The sequence below is a fragment of the Leuciscus leuciscus genome (genome assembly GCF_965113295.1).
Source record: "Leuciscus leuciscus genome assembly, chromosome: 6".
Taxonomy (NCBI): domain Eukaryota; kingdom Metazoa; phylum Chordata; class Actinopteri; order Cypriniformes; family Leuciscidae; genus Leuciscus; species Leuciscus leuciscus.
In genome coordinates this window covers 32,163,997-32,178,318 of record NC_138730.1, presented here as the reverse complement: position 1 = coordinate 32,178,318, position 14,322 = coordinate 32,163,997, and the positions used below count along the sequence as shown (strand labels likewise).

The 14,322-nt window shown below is 43.1% G+C and overlaps 1 long non-coding RNA gene across 1 annotated transcript; it reads left to right on the top strand.

Moving 5' to 3' along the window:
- Positions 1-328: 328 nt before the first annotated feature.
- LOC309501366 lies at positions 329-2,361 on the top strand. Its single transcript, XR_014206876.1, has 3 exons — positions 329-662; positions 1,650-1,714; positions 1,911-2,361. It is a non-coding gene; the product is annotated as an uncharacterized lncRNA (long non-coding RNA).
- The last annotated feature ends 11,961 nt before the right edge of the window (positions 2,362-14,322 follow it).

The window sequence follows — 14,322 nt, the reverse complement described above, 5'->3', positions numbered from 1 at the left end:
TTGTCAAAAGTTTTGGGTCGTCTGCCTTTACATGCACATGAACTTTAATGATATCCCATTCTTATTCCGTATAGGGTTTAATATCGGCTCTTCTGGGAAGACTTTCCACAAGGTTTAGAAGTGTGTTTATGGGAATTTTTGACCATTATTCTAGAAGCGCATTTGTGATGTTGGATGAGAAGGCCTGGCTCGCAGTCTCTTCTCTAATTCATCCCAAAGGTGTTCTATCGGGTTGAGGTCAGGAATCTGTGCAGGCCATGCAGTCAAGTTCCTGTACACCAAACTCAAACTCACGGTCTACTGTTTGAGCTACAGGAAAGCTACAGGAAAGCTACAGGGGCCAAGCCCAACCCCTGAAAAGCAACCCATCACCACAACCCCCCCTCCACCAAACTTTACACTTGGCACAATGCAGTCAGGCAAGTACCGGTCTCCTGGCAACCGTCAAACCCAGACTCGTCCATCGGATTGCCAGACAGAGAAGCGCGGCGTGCTTTACACCACTGCATCTGATGCTTTGCATTGCACATGGTGATGTAAGGCTAGGATGCACTGCTCGGCCATGGAAACCCAGTCCATGAAGCTCTACACACTGTTCTTGAGCTAATCTGAAGGCCACACAAAGTTTGGAGATCTGTAGCTTTTGACTCTGCAGAAAGTTGGTGAGTTCTGCGCACGTGCTGACCCCGCTCTGTGATTTTACGTGGCCTACCACTTCGTGGCTGAGTTGAGTCCCAATTGCTTCCACTTTGTCATAAGACCACTAACAGTTGACCGTGGAATATTTAGTAGAGAGGGAATTTCATTATTGAACAGATGGCAACCTATCACGGTATCACGCTTGAATTCACTGAGCTCCTGAGAGCGAGCCATTCTTTCACAAATGTTTGTAGAAGCAGTCTGCATGCCTAGGTGCTTGATTTTGTACAACTGTGGCCGTGGAAGGGATTGGAACACCTGAATTTAATGATTTGGAGGGGTGTCCCAATACTTCTGGCAATATAGTGTATGTTGACAGACAGGTAGGACATCTTTGCATTCGGACCGAATTCAATGATTGGGCGGACATTTTTGGGTCCTGAGACTTTCACAATATATAGACATCTTCTATTCATGGGCGTAGCTTGTGGGGGTGGGGGGCTACTTTGAGATTCTGTTGATAAACATGTTTATAGTGCATGTTTTCACATGTTTTCAACATGTTTACTGCAAGCCCTGCAACAATAGACATAATGCAAGTCAATTCATGTGCGATGTATCTGGTTACCATGACAATCTCACGCTTGCTCTATGCAATCAGTAAAACTACTTAAATGATACGAGTGCGAATTTGTAAGTTTTCTATAGAAAAGCTCAAATGTAGGCCTATTTAAAAGTGTGACTGACCAAATCGACTGCTTTAAAGCTAATGATTAATCTTGAGATTCCGAGTTTTGATTGTCTTATTATTGTCTCCTTAACAGCTGACCTTGTGTTCAACACACAATATTTCTGTCACTATGAACTATCTATCTATATAATCATATATATACCCAAAATGTATTTCACATTCTTCCATGTTTGACATGTTTTGTGTAATCATAATCACACTGAGATATGTGGGTGGAGCTTCAAGAGATTGAGTTGGTATTCATCTCTTATGATTTCAGTCTGTTCTTCAGCAGTGCAAAAATGAGATCGCTTTTTTACCTACTTGTACTATTAGCCATTCAGGGTGAGTAGAATTAAGTAACTTCTTCATTATTTAATACTATTTGAATTCTTGTATATTTACAAAAACATTACTATTTATTTATGTAAATACATAGTAAAAAAATTAATAATTCATAACTGTTCAGATTATAGATAATGATAATGGCTGAACTTTATTTATTGTATTTTTTTTGTGATTTTTCACGCTCTATTTGCAGAATCCTTTGGCCAGTCAATAACACCATTGCAGACCACAAAACATGCCACTGAGAGAGAGCAAGTCCTTCTCTCATGCAAATATGATAGCCAAGTACGTACTTTACAGTGGTATCGACAATATCCTGGATCCAGACCTCAGTTTCTGCTTCTTGTTTATGAATCAGGCAGTGTAACACAGGCAGAACCCCCTTTCCCAAGACTGAAAGCCAGTGTGAATAAGGTGGAGAAACAGGTAGATCTGCAGATCTCTTCCGCTGCAGTCACAGATTCAGCGCTGTACTACTGCGCCCTGGCGCCCACAGTGACAGGAAGAACAGCCACACTGTACAAAAACCTCTATGAGGAGGAATATTAAACTAATGTTAAAGTCAGCATACAACTTTTCTTCCCTATTGTGACGCATCTCTGAGTGATGTAGCTACTTAAACAAGAAAAAATGTAGGGCGAGATTTGATTCTCTTACGAGAGGTCTCTCGTACTTGCGTAAGAAATCTTACGCTAGGGGAAAACCTCTTTTCCTCGAGATATTGAAGCCAAAAATTATCCTTAATTTTGCAATAATGTAAAACGCATTGCAGCAGCATGCAGACATGGGCGAGACAGCTCGCGCGCCCATTGGCTGCTCTGCGGCAACTGTACCAGCCTATCGATAGAGGCTCCTCATGACGTCAGAACCAATGAGGGCGCTTCGCGCCCATTACGTCATGTCCCGCCGAAATCGGGTGGGGCCAGGGCTATAAATATGGCCCAGAGAGGCTGGTTTGGTCAGTTTTTCATCTCTTCAGCGGACCTTCGCATCGCTGGATCCTGAGAGGAAGCCGCGCCGTCTGAGTCAAGCACCCAGCGGGATTAGTGCATCTGAAGCTGCTGGTCGACATCTCGCCGCCTTCAGTCGCCGTTTCTGCTGACGCTTTCCGGCGTACATATCCTTTTCTCTGTTACTGTGTTTTGTGTATGTGTGTGTGTTCGCCGCCGCGACACACACTCTTTTTTCAAGACGCCCCTTTCCCCCCCAACCCGCAAAGCTCGCCGGTGCGCCCGCTTGCCTTGCCTGCTTGGAGGATGATACCTGCTCTCCCTCTGTTCGAGCCGCGCAAACCGCGCCGTTCACAGGGGATGTCAGGAGCGGACGGTCATGGGGCTAGCTTTCTCTCTCCCTCTGTTCGAGCCGCGCAAAATGCGCCGTTCACAGGGGAGGCTGGAAGCGGACGGTCAGGGTTAGTTTTTCTTTACGTACAAGAAAGCTACCCTGCCCCTGCGCCCCATTCACGCGTCACTCACCGGCGAAAGGAGAAAATAGTGTTTTAGTCCCGCCGAAGCTGGACTGACCAGAATTTTCTCACACATTTCTCAGTTCCCTGATCAGGCGACTGGAAATATCCAGGCGACTGCAATATAAATATTGCAGCGCCAGCAAGCACATGTTGACGCTCTTATATGCTCGTGCATCTGAAAGCCTTTGTGTTCCCCCCTGTGGCTCAGTGGTGGAAACTTTGGTTTTTCACACGAGAGACCGGTGTTCGAATCTCGGTCTAACGACACATTAATTACGCCTCCAATGCTTCGCTCTGTCAGTTCCCTGAAAGGTGACTGCAGATGTGCATTTTGCAGCCAACGAGCGCGTTGTACAACCCGCTCGCCTGCACCCAAACACCGTTTCTATGGTTCCCGTGCGTCACTGGCGAAAGGAGAAAAGAGAGTTAATGTCCCGCTGCGGCCGGGGCGAATTCTATTTCTCACACATTTCTCATTCCCCTCTGAAGTTCAGGCGACTGGAAATGTTATACTGCAGTGAGCGAGCCTGTTGTAATGCACGCACGCCTGCAAACAAACGCCAGCATGTTGATGGTCTCTGATAATACTCGCGCCATCTGCATGTCTATGTGTCTTCCCCTGTGGCCCAGTGGCAGATTCTCAGGTTTTCACGCGAGAGACCCGTGTTCGATCCCGGGTCTACCGGCAAAAAAAATAAAAATTTTGCCGTCAATGCTCACTCTGTCAGTTCCCTGAAAAGGCGACTGCAGATGTGTATTTTTGCAGCCAACGAGCGCGTTGTACAACCCGCTCGCCTGCACCCAAGCACCGTTTCTATGGTTTCCGTGCGTCACTACCTCCATTCTCACACATTTCTCTGGAAATGTCAATATTGCAGTGGACCGAGCAACTTCTCGCTCGTTCAGCTCCAGTAAATGCGACTGTTCCAGTGTCGGCGACACAGCCCGCTTGCCTGCACACAAACGCCGCTTTTACGGCTACCCAGATAAATCCCATAAGAGTGTATTTTCTGGTGTTCCGGCCACGGCCGATGGTGTTATGAGTGTAGACAAATTGCCCACTGCCCAGTGCTCATTCCTACACAGAAACACAGCCCGTCGCACAGGGCTCGCGCACATGAAATCGACCCAGATCGATTGCGCATTAAATGTGGTAAATGTGCCCATTGCCCAGTGCCCACAAACACTACGTTCTGCATGTCTCAAGGTTTCTGTAAAACGAAACCAACATGCATTCGCTCTGCTCAGGCAGACAATGCTCTCAGTGTTGTAAATGTGCCCGCTATCCCACGCCCACATTCACACATAGACATGACAGGTCTTACGGGACTCGCCCAGCCCTCCCCCTCTCGGTTGACCACCGCAGAGGAGTTGAGCGCGGGCAATCTGCCCGCTGTTATCAAGCGCGCCCCCCTGCCTCAAATGTCACGCTTATGTTGCAGCACACTGAAGCCCCTCTGTCGCGGAGCGACCAGAGCGCGCTTCGCATTCAACCCCTAGCCATTCGTGCAAACGCATGGGCAAGGCTACCCGGGGTTTCGAAGTGGGTGCTAGACATTATAGAAAGAGGCTATTCGCTACAGTTCGGTCGACGCCCGCAACGCAAAGCGGCGCGAATCGATACTACTGGTACCCAAAAAAGACGTGGGTCTCAGACCCATTCTAGATCTAAGACGACTAAACAAAGCACTTCTGAAACGACGGTTCAGAATGCTCACGACCAAGAAAATCCTCTCGCAAATTTGCCAAGGGGACTGGTTCATGTCGATAGATCTAAAAGACGCTTATTTTCAAATATAAATAGCGTCACGTCACAGGCGATTTTTGAGATTCGCCTTCGAGGGTCAGGCATATCAGTACACAGTCCTGCCATTTGGCCTATCCCTGGCACCTCGCGCATTCACAATGTGCATGGATGCAGCGCTCGCACCCCTCAGGCTCCGAGGCATACAAGTGCTGAATTATTTGGACGATTGGCTGGTTCTAGCTCGATCACAGTCGGGGCTCATAGAACACAGGACCATATTACTCGATCACCTTGAGAATTTAGGTCTCACAGTCAATTGGGCGAAGAGTTCGATGTCTCCCAGTCAGAAAATATCTTTTCTGGGCACAGATCTGGACTCGCTGTCTATGACAGCACAGCTGTCGCCGCAGCGCAGACTAAGTATTCAGCGCATGACAGAGATTTTTCGCCACGGCGCTTTAGTCCCGCTCAAAAAGTTTTCAAAGGATGCTGGGTCTCATGGCTTCAGCATCCTCAGTGCTTCAGCTGGGTCTGCTTCGCATGCGCCCGCTGCAGTATTGGTTAAAAGCGCGTCTCAAGAGAACGCTCATTGTCAGGAATTTTTTTCTCCAAGAGCAGGGACGCGCTGGCTCACGTCTGGCCCCGCTGCCCGCTCTATACGTTTCCCCCTGTCTCGCTCCTACCCCAGGTGTTAGAGCGAATCAGGGAGAGCGGATGCCCAGTGCTACTCGTCGCCCCATTTTTGGACAAACCAAGCCTGGTTTCCAGTCTGACGAGTACCGCCCCGTGGCCGATACCGGTGAGGAGGGATCTCCTCTCGCAGGCAAACGGCTCGATCTGGCATCCTTGCCCGGAGCGTTGGTCCCTACATGTGTGGGCCATCAACGGGTACCCATTAACCTCCCAGCGGGAGTGTTAAACACGATCACACAGGCTAGAGCTCCATCTACGAGGCGGCTCTATTCCTCAAAATGGTCTGTGTTCACTAGCTGGTGTACAGCGAGTGGTACTCCGCCCTCACGCTGTGGGGTGACGGAGGTTCTCTCGTTTTTACAAGAGCTTCTGGATAAGGGCAGAACCCCATCCACGCTCAAAGTTTATGTGGCGGCCATAGCAGCGTTCGCTGAACCACCGCTCGGCCAGTCATTAGGAAGGAACGATCTGGTCATTCGCTTCCTTAGAGGAGCTAAGAGGCTGAACCCTCCCAGACCTCCCTCAGTTCCCGTTTGGGACCTTTCCACGGTTCTGGAAGCCATGAAAGGTGCCCCATTCGAGCCAATACAATAGACCTGAAACTCTTGTCTTTCAAAACAGTGTTTCTTCTGGCTCTCGCTTCAGTGAAGCACATAGGGGATTTGCAAGCGCTCTCAGTAAGCGCGACGTGTATGGAGTTTGGGCCTAATGACTCGTGAGTCATACTCAAACCAAAACACGGATATGTTCCTAAATCCCTCAATACACCGTTTAGGGCACAGGTGATCTCCCTGTCAGCCCTGCCGGTATCTGAAGAGGAAGGGGACGCAGGCTTCCTTTGCCCGGTCAGGGCGTTAAGGGCCTATGTGTCTCGCTCATCTGTTTTCAGACAGACGGAGCAGCTCTTTGTTTTGTTCAGCGGACGTTCTAAGGGACTAGCTGCGTCAAAACCGAGTCTATCCAGATGGATAGTTGATGCTATAGCGCTAGCTTACACATCCAGGGGCCTGCAATGCCCGATAGGTGTCAAAGCGCACTCCACAAGAGGCATGGCCTCGTCGTGGGCTTGGTCCAGTGGGATTGTCTTGCAAAATATCTGTATGGCGGCAGACTGGGCCTCCCCGTCTACATTTATAAGGTTTTATAACCTCGAGGTTCCCGCTTTGCAAGCTAGGTTGCTCTCGGTTTAATTTTTCAGTATTGCCCGCCCGATGCTATCGGCTCAGGATGCTGAAACTGCTAGAGCGTCGATCACTGATCGTCTGTATACTTCTGTGGGCAGTGCGTAAGTCCCCCATATTTACCAGTCCAGGCCGAGTTCGCCCTGGCTGTGTGGAACACTTGATATAACATGCTCTTATCAGAGCTCCATATTACAGGAATGATGCTATTCTAGCCCCTCTTCCCGGATTCTCTGTGAGTCCCTTGTGATTAGGCACTGTATGAGCACCTGCCCTTGGGACTTTAGTGTTATGTCTCAAGCACGCACGGCGTTTTACATTGTGTTCCCCTAGCGTAAGATTTCTTACGCAAGTACGAGAGACCTCTCGTAAGAGAACGTACTCGGTTACTAACGTAACCTCGGTTCTCTCTAGAAGAGGGAACGAGTACTTGCGTATCTTGCGGTGCATGCGTCATGTTCTGATTCGCTTCAGCGATGAAAAACTGACCAAACCAGCCTCTCTGGGCCGTATTTATAGCCCTGGCCCCACCCGATTTCGGCGGGACATGACGTAATGGGCGCGAAGCGCCCTCATTGGTTCTGACGTCATGAGGAGCCTCTATCGATAGGCTGGTGCAGTTGCCGCAGAGCAGCCAATGGGCGCGCGAGCTGTCTCGCCCATGTCTGCATGCTGCTGCAATGCGTTTTACATTATTGCAAAATTAAGGATAATTTTTGGCTTCAATATCTCGAGGAAAAGAGGTTTTCCCCTAGCGTAAGATTTCTTACGCAAGTACTCGTTCCCTCTTCTAGAGAGAACCGAGGTTACGTTAGTAACCGAGTACGTTTTATCCATTGGAAATTGACTTTGTGGTTTGCTGTTGCTGTGATCTCATGTGAGTGACAGGTTGTCCCGCCCTCATGTCGGAAAACACCTCATCAGAGATGGCAAGAGATGTCTTGCCAAGAAGGCGAAGTTATTTTGATTAAAGATTATGAGGACACATAAATAAAAAAATTATGTGCACAGTTGAATCATATATAATACATATTGCAATATTCAATAAAAAAAATAAAAACTAAAATAAAAAATTATTGTCCGTTTTGATTTTATGGAGACTTTAAATGTCCTGTAAGACTATAATATAATTAAAATAAAAGACATTATCATGTGTTCTTAGCCTTCCATATAATCTAATAGTATTGGTTTAACGTCACTGTTGTGATCATACACTTAACTAAAGATTTTGGATCTTTGACTTAAACAATATAATACTTTAATATATTACTTTCTCTCTAAGTTTGAAAGAAAGGTAAAAAAAAAATATATATATATATATATATATATACAGTATATACAAAATATATATTTTTTGCTTTCAAACAAAAAAAGAGGAAGATTTTACACTTGCAAAACTTGGCATTTTCAGAAAAGTTAAATTTTATTATCGAATTCTAGCCTCATTTTTTTATATCATTCTTCAGTTAATGAAATAGTATTTGTGTCAATCTTATTTCAAGACCAAACTAAATCTGATAAAGATAGCGCTATGTCTCTGAATGCTTTCACTGATTGTTATGGGTGGAGCTTTGAAGGATCTCACAAAAATCTCACAATTCTGTCTGCAGTTTTCATTCGTGGTTCAAGATGATGCTCCTGTGCTCTCTGCTTGTGCTTTCAGTAATGCAATGTAAGTGGCTTTGTTTAAAACTGGAATAGTAATTAATTGTATTTTATGCAAGTTCATAGTATTTATTTGCTATTTGATTTACATTTTCTGAACGCCTTCATCTTGTTATTCTTCCTAACTTGAATGTTTTCTATATGCAGATACATTTGGGCAGTCAATAAGACCATTGCAGAATAATGTGCATGTAACTGAGGGGAAGCCGGTCACTCTCTCATGTGAATATAATGGCAGTGCAAACAGTCTGCATTGGTATCGACAGTATCCTGGTTCCAAGCCTGAATTTGTGCTCCTCGTCCTGGAGTCATCCTCAAAACATGTAACATATGCAGTTCCCCGAATCCCTGGAATGGATGGACAAATGAGTATGAGTGAAAAACGTGTGCATCTGGAGATCTCCTCTGCTACAGTATCAGACGCTGCTCTGTATTACTGCGCCCTGGAGCCCACAGTGACAGGAAACACATCATCACTGTACAAAAACCTAAAGAAAGAGAAAGAACATAATATCTGTCTTTTATCATAGACTCATGTTTGTTTGCAGATTGAGCAGATTAAATTGATTGAACAGATTGGAATTGACAAAATGCTTGAGAACTTTCCATAAATAAGAAATAAATAAAAAATAGCTTTATAAATAATGTAAAAAATAATGGACATTTTAACATAAACATCACATTAGATAATACTTTGTGGGCAAGATTTTAGGTTTACATTTACATTAATGAATAAAGGGAATGTGAATGTATTTTGTCCAGTAACTGTCTCTCTTCATTTTTAATCTCTTTCATATCATTTTAAATCTCTTTCACTATAATAAGAAAGATAGCTTAACTTTCTGGACAAAATTGTGGATTTGGTGGTCCAGTAAAGTTACTCTGTTCTTTGTGCCCAACAACTTTATTTTATATAAACTGGTTGCCTATATTCAAAAACCTCATACAACACCCTTACACTCTTAAAAATAAAGGTCCCAAAAGGGATTTTTGCAGCAATGCCATATATAGAACAACTATTTTTGGATTCCCCAAAGAACCTTTCAGTGAACAGTAAAAAAAAAAAAAAAAAAATCTTGGTGTCAAGAGTATGAAAATTAGCCCCAAAATGGATGGTGGTTGAAAAAATATGGGATGGGAGGAAAGAATATATTTCAAGGCTTTTGCATTCACCCAAGACATTTTGCGTGGGGTCACAAAGAACTAAAATGTTTTGAGAGAGCACGTTAAATTTCTCGAGGGAACACGAACATTTTGCGTAAGAATGCAAAGTTTTTTTGGGAAAGCAAAACATTTAAGATGACCAATAAAATATGTTGTAACTTGAATGATTACATTGTTCTCTCACAGTTGATTGATTTAGATTCATTACTGCAGCCACAAGGTGGCATTATGTCCATACATAAGTCTCATAACACACTAGCCTTGCCATTAGTGATGCTTATGTTTCATCTATAGCACTGATATAAACTGGTATAAAATCAACAGTATCTCATATAAAATACCTTTTACATCAGGCAAACTACTTGTCCTTAAATAGCTACTGAAATTAGTAATACAAACTAATCAGTAATCAGTAAAGTAATAGTATAAAATGTACAGCAGATGGCAGCGTTCACTCAGATTACAGAAGATTTGAACCTTCAATTGGTGGAACAGTGCCCAGAATCTCTTAGTTATAAAGTTTGGGCTGCTTGCGAGGATCCATGATGTTTCTATGCAATGTCTGGTTCATTCTTCTCTTTTCAGGTAAGCTATGTGACATTTTTAAGTAAACCTTCCAAAAATAAGTCATCATTAGACATTAATAATTTGTGTTGAATGGGTAATAAACTGCAATGCTCTGCCTGTTTCAGGTGATATAAGTGGAGAAGGAATAGTGCCTCTCTCCTCATCTGAACTTGTTAGCACTGCTGACTCTATCACTTTGGCCTGCAAATACAATGGTTCTTACAGCAGTGATTCTCTCCTGTGGTATCGTCAATACAGCAGCTTTAAACCAGAGTTTTTGTTTCTGGTTAGTGAAGCCAATCTTGAGCAGCCAGCTGACCCTCCAATACCTGGAGTGTCTGCTAAATTAAATGAGGAGAAAAATCGTGTGGATCTGAAGATCTCCTCTGCTTCAGTTATGGACTCTGCAACGTATTACTGTGCCCTGCAGCCCACAGTGACAGGAAACTCAAAAGTGGCGGCTGGTGAAAAATATCTTAGGTGGGGCTGTCATATTCAGCCGGTTTCAATAGTCTGGTAACCATGGGAGTATTAGGCCTACTTTCTGCCCTTGGTAGCCTATGTGTATTGTGCTTTGATGTTTATTTTGTTCTATTCCTTAACCCAGTCCCAGTGGTTCTCAAACTTTTTAGAGTTGTACCCCAAGAGGCTTTAATATCCTGTTCTGCGTACCCCCACTCTTCAGTCACACCTTTTTCAGCAAGGGACAATATTTGCCCCCTTAAATCGATTTTTTCAAGTGCATTTTTACCTTCACAAATACCTTTATAAAATAAATAATGCTTTGAATAAAATAAAATAAAAAGTTAAATAGATAAATATGCAATGATGGTAAAAACGAAGTGATGCTTTTAAATATTAAATTAAAACCGCCAGAAGGTGATGAGTCATCGAGTCATTCATTCAAACGAAGCAAGTGGCTGTATTTATGAATTAATCATTGAATCATTGACTCTAAAGATTCGTTCACAAACACTGTGTGCTGCAGTTCTGCTGTGGCTTTCGTTGGAGCCAGGGGTGCCGCCAGAAATTCTAGGCCCTATGGAAACCAACATTTCTGGGCCCCCTAAATTTTTTACAGATAAAATGTAACCCAATAAACATGCCCTGTATACTTTAAAAAAGATACTTGGCACATTGCGTAGTTAAAATGTCTAAAGATGAGTACAAAGCCTACAAAAACAAGAAAAAAAATTACATTTGTATAAGTCAAACACACACGTAATAACCATATTATTTCTATTGGCCTATTTAGTTTTCATAATATAAAATATTAAAATACCTATTTTGTAAACTCCTTATAGCCAATGGTTACTACAGAAATGTTTTATTCAGTTTTTTATATTATTTTTTTCTGGGGCATTTTATTCATAGCCTATTAAGAACGTCAAGTTTGACAATCGATCGTAGCAGCAGCACTGTCACTTCACAGAACACACGACACACACAGCAAACTGATTTTGTGATTTTTGAAGCGTAGGCTATAGATTACTTTTTGTTTTGTAAAGTTATCATCATGTGGCGAACACAGTAGATAAGACGTGTTGAGAGGCTTCAATCTTCGTGAAGTTTCGCGCTCAGGCTCACCTTGTTCAGCTGAAGGTCCTTGCACACTGAATCCGAAATTTTCGCATGCGTTTTTTCGTATCCGTCATTCTGTGGCTCTAAACTGTCAAAACACCATTCAAACCCTTGTTACGGATGCGAAAAACGCAGAAAATCGAACCTGATCCGATTTTTTTTTTTTTTTTTTTTTTTGACGGACGAAAGTTTCGGAGGCAGTGTGCAAGTGTGATTGACATAACGTGAGGTTGTATTTATTTTTTAACGTGCTAAAATATCGGACGCGAATTTCGCACGGGGGGAGAAGGAGGACGTGGGTGTGCAGCAGCCGTTGAATCTGTGTAGAGCTATTTTTGTGTAGAGAGACATGATAACCCAGAGATGTTATTATTGTTGGATGTAAATGATAATTCAGTAATTATTTTACTAAGCTAGCTAGATAAAAGCAGGTCATGTAGCAACAAAAATAAGTAACTCTGAAAGTTTTGGAATAGCCTACAGGAATAGGGCAAGCTACCTTTCTTTTTGAAAAACTGTGTGACATACTGTCGACTTCGGCGTTCTCTGTCTTCTCTTTCCTTTCCTTTTTTGATGCCCTAACTTTTGATGTGACATAACTAACTTTTGATGTCACTGTCTGCGCTGCATCATAGCAAGTGCAATAAGCAAGAGACGTTACACTAGCGATCGTAGCTCGGACAGCGCAGGTGGAATGAACCATTGTAAGGCGGAGGGGTGTGACTGAAACAGTAAATACATTATTTGTTTTTTAAATATTAAATCTATGGTCAAAACGGACAAAATACACATTTAGTGCATGAGGGGCCCTAGCATATTTAATGTATGTATAAAAAAGAGAAAAGAAATAAGAAAAGAAAAAGGGGGTCTGCTCTTCTGGGCCCTAAATCAGCCTGGGCCCTTAGAATCGTCCTAACCTTCCACCCCTTTACGGCGCCCTGGAGCTATTAATTTATTGTAAAAATACTGACAACTGTGTTGAAAATGAACATCACTTAATATTAATATTTCGTTTGTTGAACTGTTGTATAAAATCAATGTCACATTCGCAATCGTGTGGATCTTCATATAATGTGATCCACATTAAACACAGGAACTCACACAGGGTATGTGTTTGTATCGAAGAGAGTTTGAATTATATCGATCTCCATGCACAGCCTGTGTCTATATTTGTTCTTCATGCTAGTAAGTGCTAACTTAAATCCCTACTTTTACAAAGGTAACGTACATTGTCGAGAACGGCATTATAGCGCGATTTGCTGTGGCAGCAATCTGTACGAGACCTGTCATAGCCTATACAAAGTTTTGACCGCAAAAGATGAGGTAATTTGATCGTATGTCATGTACAGCATTTAACCTGAGAGAAATGCATGCTCAGTTTAAATCTTATTTTAAGATGAGGTAGTATTAACGTTAAAGGAACGGCAAAATTCAGCATTTTGTTCCCGCACCACCTTCTGTCACCTCACGGTTTGAGAACCACTGCCTTTACATATCTTTGTAAAACGAATAATAATAATAATAATATTACAAATAATTATTAGTATTAACCACCCAAACACAATTTAACACAAACTGCATGATACCAGTGCTCTGTGAAAGTAATTATTTAATGCCATATTACAAGACTGAAGCATTCTTACACAAAAACAAACAAATTGCACAAACTTTCCATTTGCATTTGAAATTTAACTCAAAAAGTTTAGTTACTTTCTCAGACAGGTCCCTCACTTCGGTAACTGTCCATGTTGGATCTGTCCCTGTTGTTTTAAAAAGTAATCACGGAAAGCAAAACAAGGCATTAGCATGACCGCATTCAGCTAGACAGGCCGATAGACCGCAGTCTGATGGAGATAGGCGCGCATGAGCGCGAGCGCGGGCGGGCCGGGCACGCGCAGCTTGGGGCGCTAACAGAAGCGCCCATAGCTGACTAGATTTGAGCTCGCTGATTGGCTACAGTTTATGTCAAACATGTATATCTTAAATCAGCAATTGGCTAAGCTGCTCCACAGACCCGCCTCTCTGGGGCGATTTCTCCAGCGCCCCAGAGCTGATGAGACGTGCACGCAGGTGGAGGAGACGTGTTGAAAAAGCTGACATTTTTCATTTCTACCATATTTTTCACATATACTGGGTGTATTTAATATCTTAAACACACAAATACTGACAATTTGTATGTATGATTTATGTATGTATTTACTTATTTATTTAATGAGTGTGGCTCATAAACTGTGGTCTGGCTCATGGGGGGGCGGCGCCCTAGCGCCCTCTATTGGCCAGCCGCCCACAAAATTAAGATGAAACATCTAAAATGACGAACTACACTAAATAGAGCATGATGCTCTAATATATATATATATATATATATATATTTATATATGTGTGTGTGTGTGTGTGTGTGTGTGTGTGTGTGTGTGTGTGTGTGTGTGTATTTGCGTAAAACTGCAACCACAACATGTACATAACTGGAAAGCTAAGCAGTTTTTAAACTGCGTTTTTAAATTGTGTTTAAACCGTTTCAGGTGAAAACAAATATATC